We start from the raw sequence: 16,335 nt of genomic DNA on the forward strand, positions 1-16,335 counted from the left end.
TGCCTCTTTTACTGGGTTGGCATTGGCGCCGGTGGCGCCGAGGCAATGGTGGGTGAAGCTGCGTTACGCCCCGAGGCAAACGGCACCACACCCCACGAGCCACCCTGTGCTCTTCACCTCTCACAGCACGAAGTACAACAGCTTCACCTAAGAATGTCCTTGGGGAAGCTGTGAAAACTATGGATTTTATGACGTCTGGACCCTTGAGGATGCGTGCTTTTAACATTCTGTGATGAAATGGGAAAAACACGAAAAGCATTTCTGCTGCCAGATGAAAGACAGTGGTCACCCCAGGGTAAGCCGGGCGTGATCGCTGGGCTGCGAGCTGAACTGGCTCCTTCTTTCACTCAGCAACACCATTCTTACTAAAAGAACGGCTCAGAGACAAACCATGGTTTTTCAGACTTGGGTGCTTTGTAGACAATCTCTCAAACGTGAACAAAATGAACCTGTCACTTCAAGGAAAACTTGTCAAAAGAATTGAGCTTTCAGGCAAAATTCAGAATTGGGGAAATCTGTACCCTCCACTGTGAGCCTGACAGCTGCATACTTCTTTAAAGACTTTCCTGACGAGATGGGTAGTGCCGGTAACGAAAGTGATCTTTTGAAATTGTGTGATTAGATGTGTCAATATCTGGAAGATCTACCTAACTCAGAAGCAGTATTTTCCGAGTGAACAAGCATGATGATATAAAATTCTGCATGAATGAAAGATCCACCCAAAGTGCGAGGCAGACCAGAGGGTTTTAACCTAACACTATGAAAGTTCACGAACAGGGTGTCAAACTCCACACGCAAGAAACCCTCAAGAAACAACCACTGGTGGATTTGGGTACAGCACCAAAGCAGAATATCCAGAGTTCTCTAAGGGCCTCCTCCCTTATCTGGGTGAGGCTGGATTTCCTTCAAATACTTCAGCCGAAATGACCCATCACAACAGAGAAGCCTGTACCAGACCAAGCAGTCCTCACCAGTGTGTCAGCCGGATGTTAAAGGAATTCGCAAACAAGCAAAACAACACCACAGTTCTTGCTAATGTTTTTGTTTCAGAAAACACAATTGGCTTTCATTAAAAAAATACATCTTGTGCTTCCCTGGTGGCGCAGTGGTTGAGAGTCCGCCTGCCGATGCAAGGGACACGGGCTCGTGCCCCGGTCCGGGAAGATCCCACGTGCCGCGGAGCGGCTGGGCCCGTGAGCCATGGCCGCTGAGCCTGCGCGTCCGGAGCCTGTGCTCCGCAACGGGAGAGGCCACAACAGTGAGAGGCCCGCGTACCGCAAAAAAAAAAAAAAAAAAAATCTTTATGGTAACATGTAACAGGTCTACTGTTTTTAAATGAATTAATAACACTGTAGATACTTCTCAATAATAAATATTTGTAGACATCACTCAAGTTTTAAAGTTATTTGGAGTCCTCAATCATTTTTTAAAGCATAAAGGGATCTGACACTCAAAAGCTGGAAAAGGGCTGGTCTACAGGGAGCCAAAGTTCGAGGCTTCGGGCAGCCGGCCCACCCTCCACGCTCACAGGCTGTGCTGGGAATGCAGGGGGTCTGGGAGGCATGGATGTGACGGGCCCCCGAGATGCTCTCCCACACCCTGTGGGCCTCAGGGTGAGGCCCAGCCCCCCCACTGGAATGCCACTCCCACCCGGCACCCCCTCGGGCGGGCACACCCCTCAGCCTCCAGATCCAGACTGTTATCGTATGAACAGGAAGGCACGTACTTTGGTTAGTTTGGGGTTTTTTCCTTTGTAGGTTATATTTGTCTACTCAATACCCCTTGTTTTGTTTTGTGGACCCTCCCCAGTTCCGGCCAGAGGGCTTCAGCGACGGTCTCAGAAATGAACCCATGACGCACACTGGGTGTGTCTTCCCTGGGACTCCAGCCACGCCGCCCTCTGGACAGGCTGTCTCTCCCCCAGGCCAGGAGCTGCCCAGGCCAGCCTGGAGCCCCAGGGGCCATCCTGCCACCCCAGGGAGAGCCTAAGGTAAGAGGCCAGCCCAGGGGAGGCTGGTGGAGATGGAGGGTGGCGAGGACAGCCCTGCCGGCAGGACCCAGACCTCCAGGTGGAGAGAGCCTGATGGAAGGCAGCCCCACCCCAACCAGAGCTGAGTTACAGGAGCCGTAAAGGCCTGTGGAGGCCTGTGGCAGCTGAATAATGACCCCCAAAGATGTCCCCATCCTAATCCTCAGAACCTATGAATATTGGACTTCACGTGGCAAAAGGGACTTTGTGGGTGTGATCAGGTTAAAGACCATGAGATGAGGAGAGTACCCGGATTACGCAGGTGGGCCTGATATCGTCACAAGGGTCCTGATGAGAGAGAGGCAGGCGGGTCAGAGAAAAGGCCAGGCGGGGCAGAAGCGGGAGAGATGTGAAGACGAAGGGAGGGACCGCAAGCCGAGGAATGCAGGCGCCTCTAGAAGCTGGAGAAAGCAAGGAAACCGATTCTCCCTAGAGCCTCCAGAAGGATCACAGCCCTGCCCGCACCTTGACTTTATCCCAGTGAGACTGATTTCGGACTTCTAACCTTCAGAACTGAAAGAAGATAAATTGTTTTCAGTCCCCCAGTTTGTGGTAATTCGTTACAGAAGCCACGGGAATGCATACAGGTGTCCATGACCTGTAAGCAGAAGAGGTCTGACCAACACCCAGCAGGCCTCTGAGCACTTGTCACCTGTCCTGTACTGATCTGCTCACTGGCCCACTGCTTGCAGAAGGGAACCTGCTGTCCTGTGGCCTTGGTACCAGGCTGTCCATCAGGACTCATCAAATTCAACCCTGAAATTTAAGTTTCAGTAAACTTGACTCCCAAACATTTGTTTTTCAGGAAAATGTGCTTTTCTCCTTGACATTACTTATAAAATTGGGAGGTTTATTCTTAGAAAGTGAGTGCATATCTACAGGGAAGCCTTCCTACCTCGGGAGCACAAGCAAAGCACACGCGGGAGGTACCCTCTGGAAGGGGCCCCAGCAGCCCCACACCCTGCCCCGCAGTGTTTCCCGAGCCCAGGACGCAGCCTCCTTTGCAGGGCGCTCCAGACTTTGCTCCCGTGCCCCGGATTCCTGAGCCAGTACCTCCCCGCACTTCCCTGAGGGAAGTGGGACCCAGCACCACACTTGGCGGGGAGCTGCTGCGGAGCCCTCCCACTACGGTCGCCCGGGCAGGGGACGCACAACAGGATGCCCCAGGCAGCACCAGCAGGAGATGCACCGGCACAAGAGTCAGCTACTCAGAAAGGCAGGCCACCCAAAGTCAAAGAACTGAGACGGGCAGGTGCAAGCAGGTAGCAACATTCCGAGGGGGTGACGGAAGGGAGCTGACTCCTGAGACACAGGCTCCTGGGGGTGGGAGTCCAGACGGTCCCAGGGGCTCTGGGACACACAGAGCTCTTGCGTTCCCCCAGCCCCCCACCCAGAACGGCTCTCACCCAGCCCTCACCCCTGTCCACTCCACGCTGCCCTTGCTTCAGTTCCTCCCGGACACCACGCCCGTGCCACCCCCCAGCCCATCAGGCGCACACCCCGGGGTGATTCCTCCTCTTCCTTGAGAAGTCAGAACAGGAGCCCCCAGGAGAGCACCTCCATCTCCCACACAGGACCCTGTCACAGAAGGCACCCCGCTCCACCAGGCTCCACCAGGCTACGTGGTCCCGGTCGCCCTGCAGGACTGAGCTCCATGAGGTCAGGACTAGGCCCTCGGTGAAAACTTTTTTAGTGATTCAGTAAATCATTAAGTTATGCTGTGGAGGAATTAAGAAGGCTGCGGAGGAAGGGCAGAGGGGCCTTTGGGGCTCGATGCACAAAAAAGGAAAAACTGGGAGGGTCCCATGCTTTGAGTCCAAGAGAAGGGTACAGTGGGCTCTCCAGAGGGGTAATAAAGAAAATGCACCAGCTTTTATTGAATCCTTATCATGAGCCAGGCACTCACAAACATCTTCATATTCATTATTCCAGCATCTCCATAAGGTAAGTACCATTACTGTCCCCATCTTATAGATGTGGAAAGTGAGGCTCAGAGGTTAAACAGCCAGTCACACTCACATCGAAGACATTATAGCCACACCGGCCCTCTGCCCACCAAGGCCAGGGGAGGCAAAGAAGCAGAGGCCCCGAGGGCAAAGAGAGGCCCTGGTCCAGGACCGGGCTGACCTCCCTCTCCTCTCAGACTTCTGGAAAGTCTTTTGCCCTCCACGTGTCTCTTTCGCATCCACAAAAGGAGCGGCTGTAAAGTTCCCTTGAGGTCTTTGCTTCTGCAGGCCCAGTCAACAAATACTCACCAAGCATTTGTTCTGTCCCAGTACACACACCATGAGGCAGACTGTCAAACGCCCTGTCTTCAAGGATCTAAATATCCAGGGGGACAAAAACAAGGGGGTGGAGATTGGATCAAGATGGTGGCGTAGGACGTGCGCTCACTCCCTCTTGTGAGAGCACCATCATCACAGCTAACTGCTGGACAATCATCGACAGGAAGACACTGGAACTCACCAAAAAAGATACCCCACAAACAAAGACAAAGGAGAAGCCACAATGAGACGGTAGGAGGAGCACAATCACAATAAAATCAAATCCCGTAACTGCTGGGTGGGCGATTCACAAACTGGAGAACACTTATACCACAGAAGTCCACCCACTGGAGTGAAGGTTCTGAGCCCCACGTCGGGCTTCCCGACCTGGGGGTCCGGCAATGGGAGGAGGAATTCCTAGAGAATCAGACTTCGAAGGCTAGCAGGACTTGACTGAAGGACTTTGACAGGACTAGGGGAAACAGAGAGTCCACTCTTGGAGGGCACACACAAAGTAGTGTGCACATGGGGACCCAGGGAAAGGAGCAGTGACCCCATAGGAGACTGAACCAGACCTACATGCTAGTGTTGGAGGGTCTCCTGCCAAGGCAGAGGGTGGCTGTGTCTCACCGTGAGGACAAGGACACTGGAAGCAGTTCTGGGAAGTACTCCTTGGCCTGAGACCTCCCAGAGTCCGCCATCAGCCCCACCAAAGAGCCTGTAGCCTCCAGTGCTGGGTTGCCTCAAGCCAAACAACCAACAAGGAGGGAACCCAGCCCCACCCATCAGCAGACAAGCAGATTAAAGTTTTACTGAGCTCTGCCCACCAGAGCAACACCCAGCTCTAGCCACCACCAGTCCCTCCCATCAGGAAGCTTGCACAAGCCTCTTAGATGGCCTCATCCACCAGAGGGCAGACAGTAGAAGCAAGAAGAACTACAATTCTGGAGCCTGTGGAACAAAAAACACATTCACAGAAAGACAGACAAGATGAAAAGGCAGAGGGCTACGTACCAGATGAAGGAACAAGATAAAACCCCAGAAAAACAATTAAATGAAGTGGAGACAGGCAACCTTCCAGAAAAAGAATTCAGAATAATGATAGTGAAGATGATCCAGGACCTCAGAAAAAGAATGGAGGCAAAGATCGAGAAGATGCAAGAAATGTTTAACAAAGACCTAGAAGAATTAAAGAACAAACAAACAGGGCTTCCCTGGTGGCGCAGTGGTTGAGAGTCCACCTGCCGATGCAGGGGACACGGGATCGTGCCCCAGTCCGGGAGGATCCCACATGCCGCGGAGCAGCTGGGCCCGTGAGCCATGGTCGCTGAGCCTGCGCGTCCAGAGCCTGTGCTCCGCAACGGGAGAGGCCACAACATTGAGAGGCCCGCGTACAGCAAAAAAAAAAGAACAAACAAACAGAGAGGAACAATACAATAACTGAAATGAAAAATACACTAGAAGGAATCAATAGCAGAATAAATGAGGCAGAAGAACTGATAAGTGACCTGGAAGACAGAATGGTGGAATTCACTGCTGCAGAACAGAATAAAGAAAAAAGAATGAAAAGAAATGAAGACAGACTAAGAGACCTCTGGGACAACATTAAATGCACCAACATTTGCATTACAGGGGTCCCAGAAGGAGAAGAGAGAGAGAAAGGAACTGAGAAAATATTTGAAGAGATTATACTCGGAAACTTCCTTAACATAGGAAAGGAAATAGCCGCCCGAGTCAAGGAAGCACAGAGAGTCCCAGGCAGGATAAACCCAAGGAGAAACATGCCGAGACACATAGTAACCAAACTGACAAAAATTAAAGACAAAGAAAAATTATTGAAAGCAACAAGGGAAAAACTATACATAACATACAAGGGAACTCCCGTAAGGTTAACAGCTGATTTCTCAGCAGAAACTCTACAAGCCAGAAGGGAGTGGCATGGTATACTTAAAGCAATGAAAGGGAAGAACCTACAACCAAGATTACTCTACCCAGCAAGATCTCACTCAGATTGGACAGAGCAATCAAAAGCTTTTCAGACAAGCAAAAGCTAAGAGAATTCAGCACCACCAAACCACCTCTACAACAAATACTAAAGGAACTTCTCTAAGTGGGAAACACAAGAGAAGAAAAGGACCTACAAAAACAAACCCAAAACAATTAAGAAAATGGTCATAGGAACATACATATAGATAATTACCTTAAATGTCAATGGATTAAATGCTCCAACAAAAAGACAAAGGCTCACTGAATGGATACAAAAACAAGACCCGTATATATGCTGTCTATAAAAGACACACTTCAGACCTAGGGACAGATACACATTGAAAGTGAGGGGATGGATAAAGATATTCCATGCAAATGGAAATCAAAAGAAAGCTGGAGTAGCAATATTCATATCAGATAAAATAGACTTTAAAATACAGTATGTTATAAGAGACAAGGAAGGACACTATGTAATGATCAAGGGATCAATACAAGAAGAAGATATAACAATTATAAATATATATGCACCCAACATAGGAGCACCTCAATACATAAGGCAAATGCTAACAGCTATAAAAGAGGAAATTGATGGTAACACAATAATAGTGGGGGACTTTAACACCTCACTTACACCAATGGACAGATCATCCACACAGAAAATTAATAAGGAAACACAAGATTTAAATGACACAATAGACCAAATAGACTTGAGTTATATTTATAGGACATGCCATCCGAAAAAAGCAGATTACACTTTCTTCTCAAGTGCACACAGAACATTCTCCAGAATAAATCACATCTTGGGTCACAAATCAAGCCTCAGATAATTTAAGAAAATTGCAATTGTATCAAGCATCTTTTGCAACCACAACACTATGAGATTAGAACTCAATTACAGGAAAAAAACAGTAACAAACACATGGAGGCTAAACAATACACTACTAAATAACGAAGAGATCACTGAAGAAATCAAAGAGAAAATCAAAAAATACCTGGAGATAAATGACAACGAAAACACAACTGTGAGATGCAGCAAAAGCAGTTCTAAGAGGGAAGCTTATAGCAATACAATCCTACCTCAGGAAACAAGAAAAAAATCTCAAACAATCTAACCTTACACCTAAAAGAACTAGAGAAAGAAAAAACAAAACCCAAAGTTAGTAGAAGGAAAGAAATCATAAAGATCAGAGCAGAAATAAATGAAATAGAAACAAAGAAAACAATAGCAAAGATCAATAAAACTAACACCTGGTTCTTTGAGAAGATAAACAAAATTGATAAACCTTTAGCCAGACTCATCAAGAAAAAGAGGAAGAGGACTCAAATCAATAAAATTAGAAATGAAAAAGAAGTTACAACAGACACCAAAGAAATACAGAGCATCATAAGAGACTAGTACAAGCAACTCTATGCCAATAAAATGGACAACCTGGAAGAAACTGACAAATTCTTAGAAAGGTACAACCTTCCAAGACTGAACCAAGTAGAAATAGAAAATATGAACAGACCAATCACAAGTAATAAAATTGAAACTGTGATTAAAAATCTTCCAGCAAACAAAAGTCCAGGACCAGATGGCTTCACAGGTGAATTCTATCAAACATTTACAGAAGAGTTAACACCTACCCTTCTCAAACTCTTCCAAAAAATCGCAGAAGAAGGAACACTCCCAAACTCATTCTACAAGGCCACCATCACCCTGATACCAAAACCAGACAAGGATACTACAAAAAAAGAAAATTACAGACCAATATCACTGATGAATATAGATGCAAAAATTCCAAACAAAATACTAGCAAACAGAATCCAACAGCACATTAAAAGGATCATACACCATGATCAAGTGGGATTTATCCCAGGGATGCAAGGATTCTTCAATATATGCAAATCAATCAATGTGATACACCATATTAACAAATTGAAGAATAAAAACCATTTGATCATCTCAAAAGATGCGGAAAAAGCTTTTGACAAAATTCAACACCCATTTATGATAAAAACTCTCCAGGAAGTGGGCATAGAGGGAAACTACCTCAACATAATAAAGGCCATATATGACAAACCCATAGCAAACATCACTCTCAATGGTGACAAACTGAAAGCATTTATCTAAGATCAGGAACAAGAAAAGGATGTCCACTCTCGTCACTATTATTCAACATAATATTGGAAGTCCTAGTCATGGCAATCAGAGAAGAAAAAGAAATGAAAGGAATACAAATTGGAAAAGAAGAAGTAAAACTGTCACTGTTTGCAAATGACATGACACTATACATAGATAATCCTAAAGGTGCCACCAGAAAACTACTAGAGCCAATCAAGGAATTTGGTAAAGCTGCAGGATACAATATTAATGCACAGAAGTCTCTTGAATCCCTTACACTAACAATGAAAGATCAGAAAGAGAAATTAAGGAAACAATCCCATTCACCATTGCAACAAAAAGAATAAAATACCTAGGAATAAACCTACCTAGGGAGGTAAAAGATCTGTACTCAGAAAACTATAAAACAGTGATGAAAGAAATCAAAGATGACACAAACAGATGGAGAGATATACCATGTTCTTGGATTGGAAGAATCAATACTGTGAAAATGACTATACTACCCAAAGCTATCTACAGAGTCAGTGCAATCCCTATCAAATTACCAATGGCATTTTTTACAGAGCTAGAAAAAAAATCTTAAAATTTGTATGGAGACACAGAAGACCCCAAATAGCCAAAGCAATCTTGAGGGAAAAAACATGGAGCTGGAGGAATCAGACTCCCTGACTTCAGACTATACTACAAAGCTACAGTAATGAAGACAATATGGTACTGGCACAAAAACAGAAATACATATCAATGGAACTGGATAGAAAGCCCAGAGAGAAACTCACGCACCTATGCTCAACTAATCTATGACAACAGAGGCAAGGATATACAATGGAGAAAAGACAGTCTCTTCAATAAATGATGCTGGGAAAATGGGACAGCTACATGTAAAAGAATGAAATTAGAACACTCCCTAACACCATACACAAAAATAAACTCAAAATGGATTAAAGACCTAAATGTAAGACCAGACACTATAAAATTCTTAGAGGAAAACATAGGAAGGACACCCTCTGACATAAATTGCAGCAAGATCTTTTTGACCCGCCTCCTAGAGTAATGGAAATAAAAACAAAAATGAACAAATGGGACCTCATGAAACTTAAAAGCTTTTGCACAGCAAAGGAAACAATAAACAAGATGAAAAGACAACCCTCAGAATGGGAGAAAATATTTGCAAACAAATCAACAGACAAACAATTAATCTCCAAAACAGATAAAGAACTCATGCAGCTCAATATTAAAAAAACAAACAACCCAATCAAAAAATGGGCAGAAGACCTAAATAGACATTTTTCCAAAGAAGACATACAGATGGCCAAGAGGCACATGAAAAGCTGCTCAACGTCACTAATTATTAGAGAAATGCAAATCAAAACTACAATGAGGTATCACCTCACATCAGTTAGAATGGGCATCATCAGAAAATCTACAAACAACAAATGCTGGAGAGGGTGTGAAGAAAAGGCAACCCTCTTGCACTGCTGGTGGGAATGTAAACTGAAACAGCCACTATGGAGAACAGTATGGAGGTTCCTTAAAAAAATAAAAATAGAACTACCACATGACCCAGTAATCCCACTACTGGGCATATACCCAGAGAAAACCATAATTCAAAAAGACACATGCACCCCAATGTTCATTGCAGCACTATTTACAATAGCCAGGTCATGGAAGCAACCTAAATGCCCATTAACAGACGAAATGATAGAGAAGATGTGGTACACATAGACAATGGAATATTACTCAGCCATGAAAAGGAACGAAATTGGGTCACTTGTAGAGACGTGGATGGACCTAGAGACTGTCATACAGAGTGAAGTAAGGCAGAAAGAGAAAAACAAATATCATACATTAATGCATATATGTGGAACCTAGAAAAATGGTACAGATGAACCAGTTTGCAGGGCAGAAATAGAGACACAGATGTAGAGAACAAACGTATGGACACCAAGAAGGGAAAGCAGGGGCAGGGTGGGGGGATGATGGGATGAACTGGGAGATTGGGATTGATGTATACACACTAATATATATGTAATAGACTAATAAGAACCTGCTGTATTAAAAAAAATAATAAAATAAAAATTTAAAAATTTTAAAAACAAGAGGGCAAGTGGGAGCAGCACACAGAAGACAAGCCTGATCCAGACTCCTTTCTTTGGCGGGGGAGGGAGGGTAGAGAAGAGGAGGGAATCCGGGCGCTGAAGTGCTAGGCTGGGTTGATGTCTCACAAGCAGTGGTTCACCAAGGCAAGGGAGGAGCAGGAACCCGGGTCACAGGGAAGCTTCCCTCCCAAAAGTGAACAAAATCTGGAATGCCTGAGACCTGAAAGCTTTGGGGAGCTTTTTTGAGAATAAGTAGAGGTCTACTTAAGCACTGCCTGGAATTCCTCATTCAAGGAATAGTCTTTGAGTACCTACCACGTGCCAGGCCCTGGAGAAACCGTCCTGCCCTCGAGGAATGTATCTGGAGAGAGGAAGAAAGACAGGATGCAAGTTAGCACACAAAGGAGGTGGCTGTGACCTCTGAAAATCAGAGGACCGAAGGGTGTAGTGAGCTGTGATGAAGACCTGGGCGGGAACTGGGGGCGACTATCCACAATCATCTAAAGGACACCTTTTCCAACTACACAAGCTTGGGAGGCCAGACTTCCTTCGTATGCTTCAACCCAAGTGACACAGTGCAACACTGAGAAGGCATCTGTCTTCTAGGGAGACAGGCATGGAAGAGAGATGCAAAGGTGGTGCCTCTGAGTCTGAAGAAGCGAGCAGGAGACCCAGCACTGGGGTCTCGAGAAGGGCCGAGGTGGGGTGCTCGGAAGCGGTCAGGAGGTCGGTGGGCTGGACAGCGGAGGGGAAGGTGGGAGCAGCTCCAGGGGAGGCCGCAGGCAGGCAGGGCTATCAAGGCAGGGCCTCCTGCGAGGGTCAGGGAGTCTCCAGATCTCCACTGGGCGGCGGCGCTGGGACGGGTCGGCAGGGCCAGCGGGGGACAGGCACCCAGTGGGGACAGGCAAAGCAGGGGTCCCCGGCAGGGGTCCGACGGGGAAAAGGGGAGGGCCAACGTCGCGGTCTCAGCACAGCCCAGGCCGGCGGCACCGCGCTCGCCTTAATCTGGAGGGCTGCAAGGGGGCGCAGGGTCTAGGGACAGAGTACTGAGGTTGAGCCCCAAGAAGCCCCAAGCCTGCGGCTCCGGCCGCACCAAGTGTCACAGCGTGGGGAAGGAGGTGCGACCGACGCGAGCACAGCCCCGCGCCCGCCCGGCCGCCGCGCCCCGCAGGTACCGGGCCCCGGAGAAAGATGCACGGAGCACCCCCACCCCGGGCCCGAGGCCCTGACCCACTCGGCGGCCCCCGCGCCTCTGGGCCGCGTCCAACCTCCCCCGCGGAGCCAGACAACGTGGTTCCGCCCGCGGCGGGCAGTGTTACCTAGGAGACGGGCCTGCAGCTGCCACACCCGCCCCGGGGCGTCGAGCCCCAAGCTTTCGAGGATGTGCCCCTCGGATGGATCCAGAGGCCCGGCGGGCGGCCGGTGCCCACCGGAGCCGCAGGCCTTGCGGTCCGAGGACCGGCCGAGGGGGACCCGACCCGCTACCACCCGCCCGAGGAGCCTCGGAAGGGAAAGAACCCGCACCCCGACCTTCGCGTCAGCAGCACCGTGGGACCAATCAGAGCCCAAGTCCAGGGGCTCCGCTCCGGGAGCGCCAGCCAATAGGCGCGGCGGCGGGCCCGTTCTGATTTGCATGGTCGGCGATCCATCTGCCAATAGGAATGTGACTGGCGTGAAGACCAGCCAATGAGAAGCTGGCAGAGGCGTGGCCCCGGGCGTCCCACGAGGTGAAGATGCTGCGGGCGGAACCTGGTGGAGCTAGTGGGATTCGGGGGCGCTAAAGTCGCAGGGACAGGGCGGGAAGGAAGATCCGGAGCGGGGCAGAGGATCCGGAGCTGGAGCCCCCAGGTGAGTGCAGGGGGAGACCCCGGCCGTCCGCGCAGTACACGGCCGTGCGCCGTGAAAGCGGCGGCGGGCACCCGCGAGGCCCGCGCTGACTCTCCATCTCCTTTCCCCCAGCGCGTCCCCGCGCCCGCCTCCGTCCTCACCTCCTCTCCAGCCGGCTTGCCTCCTTCTCTGTCATCTCCCTTCCCCCATCCTGTCCTCCCTTGCCTGCCCTATCTGCCAACCCGCCCGACCTTTTAGCTCCCATCCCCGACCCCTGCCCCAAACTTCATCCTTCCCCTCGTCCCGTCTCTGCCCCCTCCTTTTCTCGCAGCCTCGCCTCCCCCTCCCCCATCCCCCTTTCAGCGCAGCCCCATCGGAGCGCTCCTGGTCCCGGTCCTCCCCATCTCTCTCCTTGTTGCTCCTGAAGGCTCATCCTGCCTTTCCTTCCAGGTCCCTGGCCCCATCTTCCCACACATTCTGCTCCCAATTGCTACATCTCTCCCCGTGGGCGCCCTCTCTGCACCTTGCCTTGCTCCCCAGGACCTTGGCATTCCCCTCCTGCACCAGTTCATCTGGCTGCCTGCACACCCCACCCCACCCCGGTCCCTATACCCCTGCCCCCTCTTCAGCTTCTCTTCGCTCCCCACCTCCCCTACCTGCTCCTGCAGGACGCAGGACGCAGAGACCCAGCTGCTGCACCGCTTCCTGCTGCAGTAGCAGTCCTGTACCTGCCCACCTTCCCACCCTCCCACCCAGGCAGCCTACCCTGTCTCTGCTCCTCCTGGCATTTGTCTGGGGGCTCCTTTAGGGTCTACGCTTTGTCTAGAGCGGCCTGGGGGGCTCCAGGTGAGAAGCCCCTTAGCACCCTTGCCTGCCTTCCTCCCTAGCCACCGGCTCCCTTCCCACCCCACCCCCACTTTCCTACTCAGCTTACTTTGTGATTCAGCATTTTTGGGGTTGGTAACTTTCTTTGCCTCCTGGCATGACAGGGACCTGGTTGTGGGGCCGTAGGCAGGGGGGTCTTGACCCTGCAGTTAGAGGGGCCACCTTAGGGAACAGTTCTGAGCTGCCTGGTGGGGACAGGGTTGGGGAATGGGAACTCACCAGTGGGGGCTGCCCTTTCTTCTCTTTCACTTGTCTGCCCTGTGTTGAAATGCATCCAAGGGGAGATGACATAAGTAATAGCTCTTGGGGAAATGAGCTGTTAGCATTTATGGAAATTAATACTTCCACATCCGAGGAGCAAGGACACCAAGTTCAGGCCACAGCTGTCCCACTGCCTGTCGTTTCAGGATTTCTTCTTTCTCTGCAACTTCTCCTCCCCCTCACAAACGCCTTCCAATGCCAAGAGCAAGCTCCTGCTCTGCAAACAAAACCGCATTCAGGCCCCACGTTGCAGGGTTTGGGGACCTGAGTGTGGAGAGTTGCACCTGCCCTCCTGATTGTTGGTTGGCGTTTGCATCTACCTGCAGACCCCAGGCTTGTGTGTGGTTCTTGGGGTCCTTCCCCTGTGCTATCACAACGGGGGCCCAGAGGGCATTGGCTCCCTGGGTCCTGTCCATCAGGAACGCTCTCCAAGGCCACACCCGGCCTCAATGACATGGAGGGTGTTCAGGCTAGTTTCCCCATTCCTACCTCGAAAGCAGCCTGCTGGAGGCTCCCCTACAAAACCGAGGTCCTGTTCCTTGTGCCTCTTTGTGCTGTGCCAGTGGACAGACAGTGTGGGGACTGAACCAGGGCACAGGGGGAGGGAGGGTCACGAACAGTGCAAAACTGGGTCTCGTGCTCAAACCTTTTGGGTCTGGACGTGGCGCCTGGACGGGAATGAATGGGCGTGAAAGCAGTTGCACACAGGAGGTGTGGCAAGACGGACACTGCTGCTCGTCTGGTGAGGGTCACAGGCCGAGGCTCTGGGGGATGGAGGGGTGAGCAAGCTCTGGGGTGGGGCCGATTGAGACGCTTCACACCATGGGGCTGGCTTTCTTTCCTTTTTCAATGATCTTCTAAGCCCCAAATGATTCAGGAGGAAGTGACTGGCACAAGTTTTGGTTTGACAGTTTCCGGTAAGGGAGGGGGGCCTCCTCTCGACTTTCCTGTTTGTCGGTGATGGGTCCGTGGCAACTGGGCAGCACGCATGTGGCGAAGGAAGGCCTCCTCCACTGCTGGAACCCAGGGGAACGAACGTGTGTGGCTTCCCAGGACTCTGTGTATCTAGTCCTTGACCTTCACTTCTCCATGACCTTCGCTTCACCCAAGGTCCCAGAGCCAGAGGCGTTTCCTGGAGTCCCTGAATGATAGGCAGAGCAGAGGCAGTGCAGGCAGCATTCGGGGAGGACCGTCTCTGAAGGTGTCCAGGGCCAGAGACCCCTCCTCTCCCCTTTCCGCCGCCAGGGGCTCCTGCCTCCTAGAGGCGAGCACGCTAGAGCTACAAGGGGTTGGGCATCTTCCCCTTTGGAGGACGCAACGGAAGCCTTGGCAAAGTGAGAGACTTCTCCAAGGTCACTCAGAGGTGAGCCGCCTCAGGCCCCGTGCCTCCCACCAGTCTGAGCCAGGTCACTTCCTTGGTTCTGCCCTTGGAGGAAACCAGCACCCCGTGGACACGCCAACCACCAGCTCTAGCCACCCTTCAGGACGCACTTGTGAGATGGTGCTGATACACGTGGAGGAAACGGCACCCCGGGTGCGGCTGAGTCACTGGGGCTGTCGGGTGGGAGATGCTACGACCACAGAGAGTTCTCGGTGACAGCGTCCTGCCCGGCCTGGCAGCTCCCCAGAGCCAGGGCCCTGTGGTTCCAAAGATGTCATCAAAGAGATGGCAAGGGCCGAGCCGCCGGGTGAGACGAAAGGGAAGAAAGGACTCTGTGCCTTGACCTTGCTTCGCTGCGGGTCCTTGTAAATAACCCTGAACAGCCCTGCGAGGGAGGCTGCCTAGCCTGGATGGGAAACAGGCACAGAGCGGTGGTGAGATGGACCCGGCCTCCTGGATTCTGTTCCCACTGCGCCAGGCCCCCTCCAGCCCATCAGCAAGTGCCGGAAATCCTTACCCCCCGGAGATGCGTCTCCTCCAATGTGCAGGAGGGTCAGGTTCAATCCCAGCTCCCAAGGGACATGGAAGTTGCCTTTCTCATGATGGGAAGCCCAGCATGCTCAGCCCTCCACCCACAGCATGTCCCCCCTTTCTTTGGGGTGACTCGGAGAAAATGTGGTCCTTGGCTCAGCCAGCACAGAGGAGAAAAAGGGACAGGGCCTCCCCAGGAGAAAACACACAAGGGGGCAGGTGGGGACATGACCCGACAGGTCATCGGGTCACTGGGTGGGGGGAGGGGGCTCTTCAAGCTTTCAATCCGGCCTGGGCTTGGCGAGAACATGAGTCTCCCTGCCCGAGTGGACTTGAGCAGCTGTTGGGTCTTCTTACCCTTTGCCACATCCCGCGGGGCTAAAACGGGGCTAGCCTTCCTCTCCCTCTACACTGAGGGATGCACTCTGGGCCCGGCCCCCTGAGCTGAAGTGTGCCCTGCACCCGCACACTTTCTAACTCATAGCACAGAGGACTGGGTCTCAGGAGGTCACCCCCTACCCCACCAAGTGACCAGGTGGTTAGCCCTGGAGACCCGGTGTCCACGGGCTTGTATGTGTCCCTCATCCTATTTCACCCACATCCCTGGCACCTGCCTGCCTTGAACTTCCTCGTTGCAGTCAACCTCTCTTCCCTCTAGCCACAGCACACAGGCTCATGCAGAACTGACTGTCTTAATGCCACACAGGGTCCAGATTAAATAGGACTGGGAAAGGCGGAAAAGCGGAGATGGGCTGGGGATGTCTCCCTCAGCTTCACACCTGTGCTGCAGGCCCGGTAGGGAACTTTTCTCCACCAGGGTCTTGAGCCCTCTTAGGGGGTTTTCCCCACCTAACGTGATCTTGAACTTGAGCCCCAGCTGCTGAGTGGCTGAGATTCATCATCCAACTCAACGGTTGAAAGCCAAGTGTATGTGTCTCCTTCTCAGATCCCTGCACTGAGTTCAAAACAAA

At 51.0% G+C, this 16,335-nt stretch overlaps 2 protein-coding genes across 5 annotated transcripts in view; one reads left to right on the forward strand and one right to left on the reverse strand.

Moving 5' to 3' along the window:
- NPHP4 (nephrocystin 4) overlaps positions 1–11,993 on the reverse strand; it is a 141,737-nt gene extending 129,744 nt beyond the window's left edge. For all 3 annotated transcript variants that reach the window (XM_060088869.1, XM_060088868.1, XM_060088867.1), the window contains exons 1-3: positions 11,799–11,993; positions 10,795–10,840; positions 4,285–4,351 (exon numbers count right to left, since the gene is read on the reverse strand). The gene's annotated coding sequence lies outside the window, so the exon portion shown is untranslated. The remainder of the gene's footprint in view (positions 1–4,284; positions 4,352–10,794; positions 10,841–11,798) is intronic.
- A 213-nt stretch (positions 11,994–12,206) lies between these two features.
- The window catches only part of KCNAB2 (potassium voltage-gated channel subfamily A regulatory beta subunit 2), a 97,980-nt gene continuing 93,851 nt past the window's right edge, over positions 12,207–16,335 (forward strand). For both annotated transcript variants that reach the window (XM_060088870.1, XM_060088871.1), the window contains exon 1: positions 12,207–12,327. The gene's annotated coding sequence lies outside the window, so the exon portion shown is untranslated. The remainder of the gene's footprint in view (positions 12,328–16,335) is intronic.

The sequence above is a fragment of the Mesoplodon densirostris genome, chromosome 2 (assembly GCF_025265405.1).
Source record: "Mesoplodon densirostris isolate mMesDen1 chromosome 2, mMesDen1 primary haplotype, whole genome shotgun sequence".
NCBI lineage: Eukaryota > Metazoa > Chordata > Mammalia > Artiodactyla > Ziphiidae > Mesoplodon > Mesoplodon densirostris.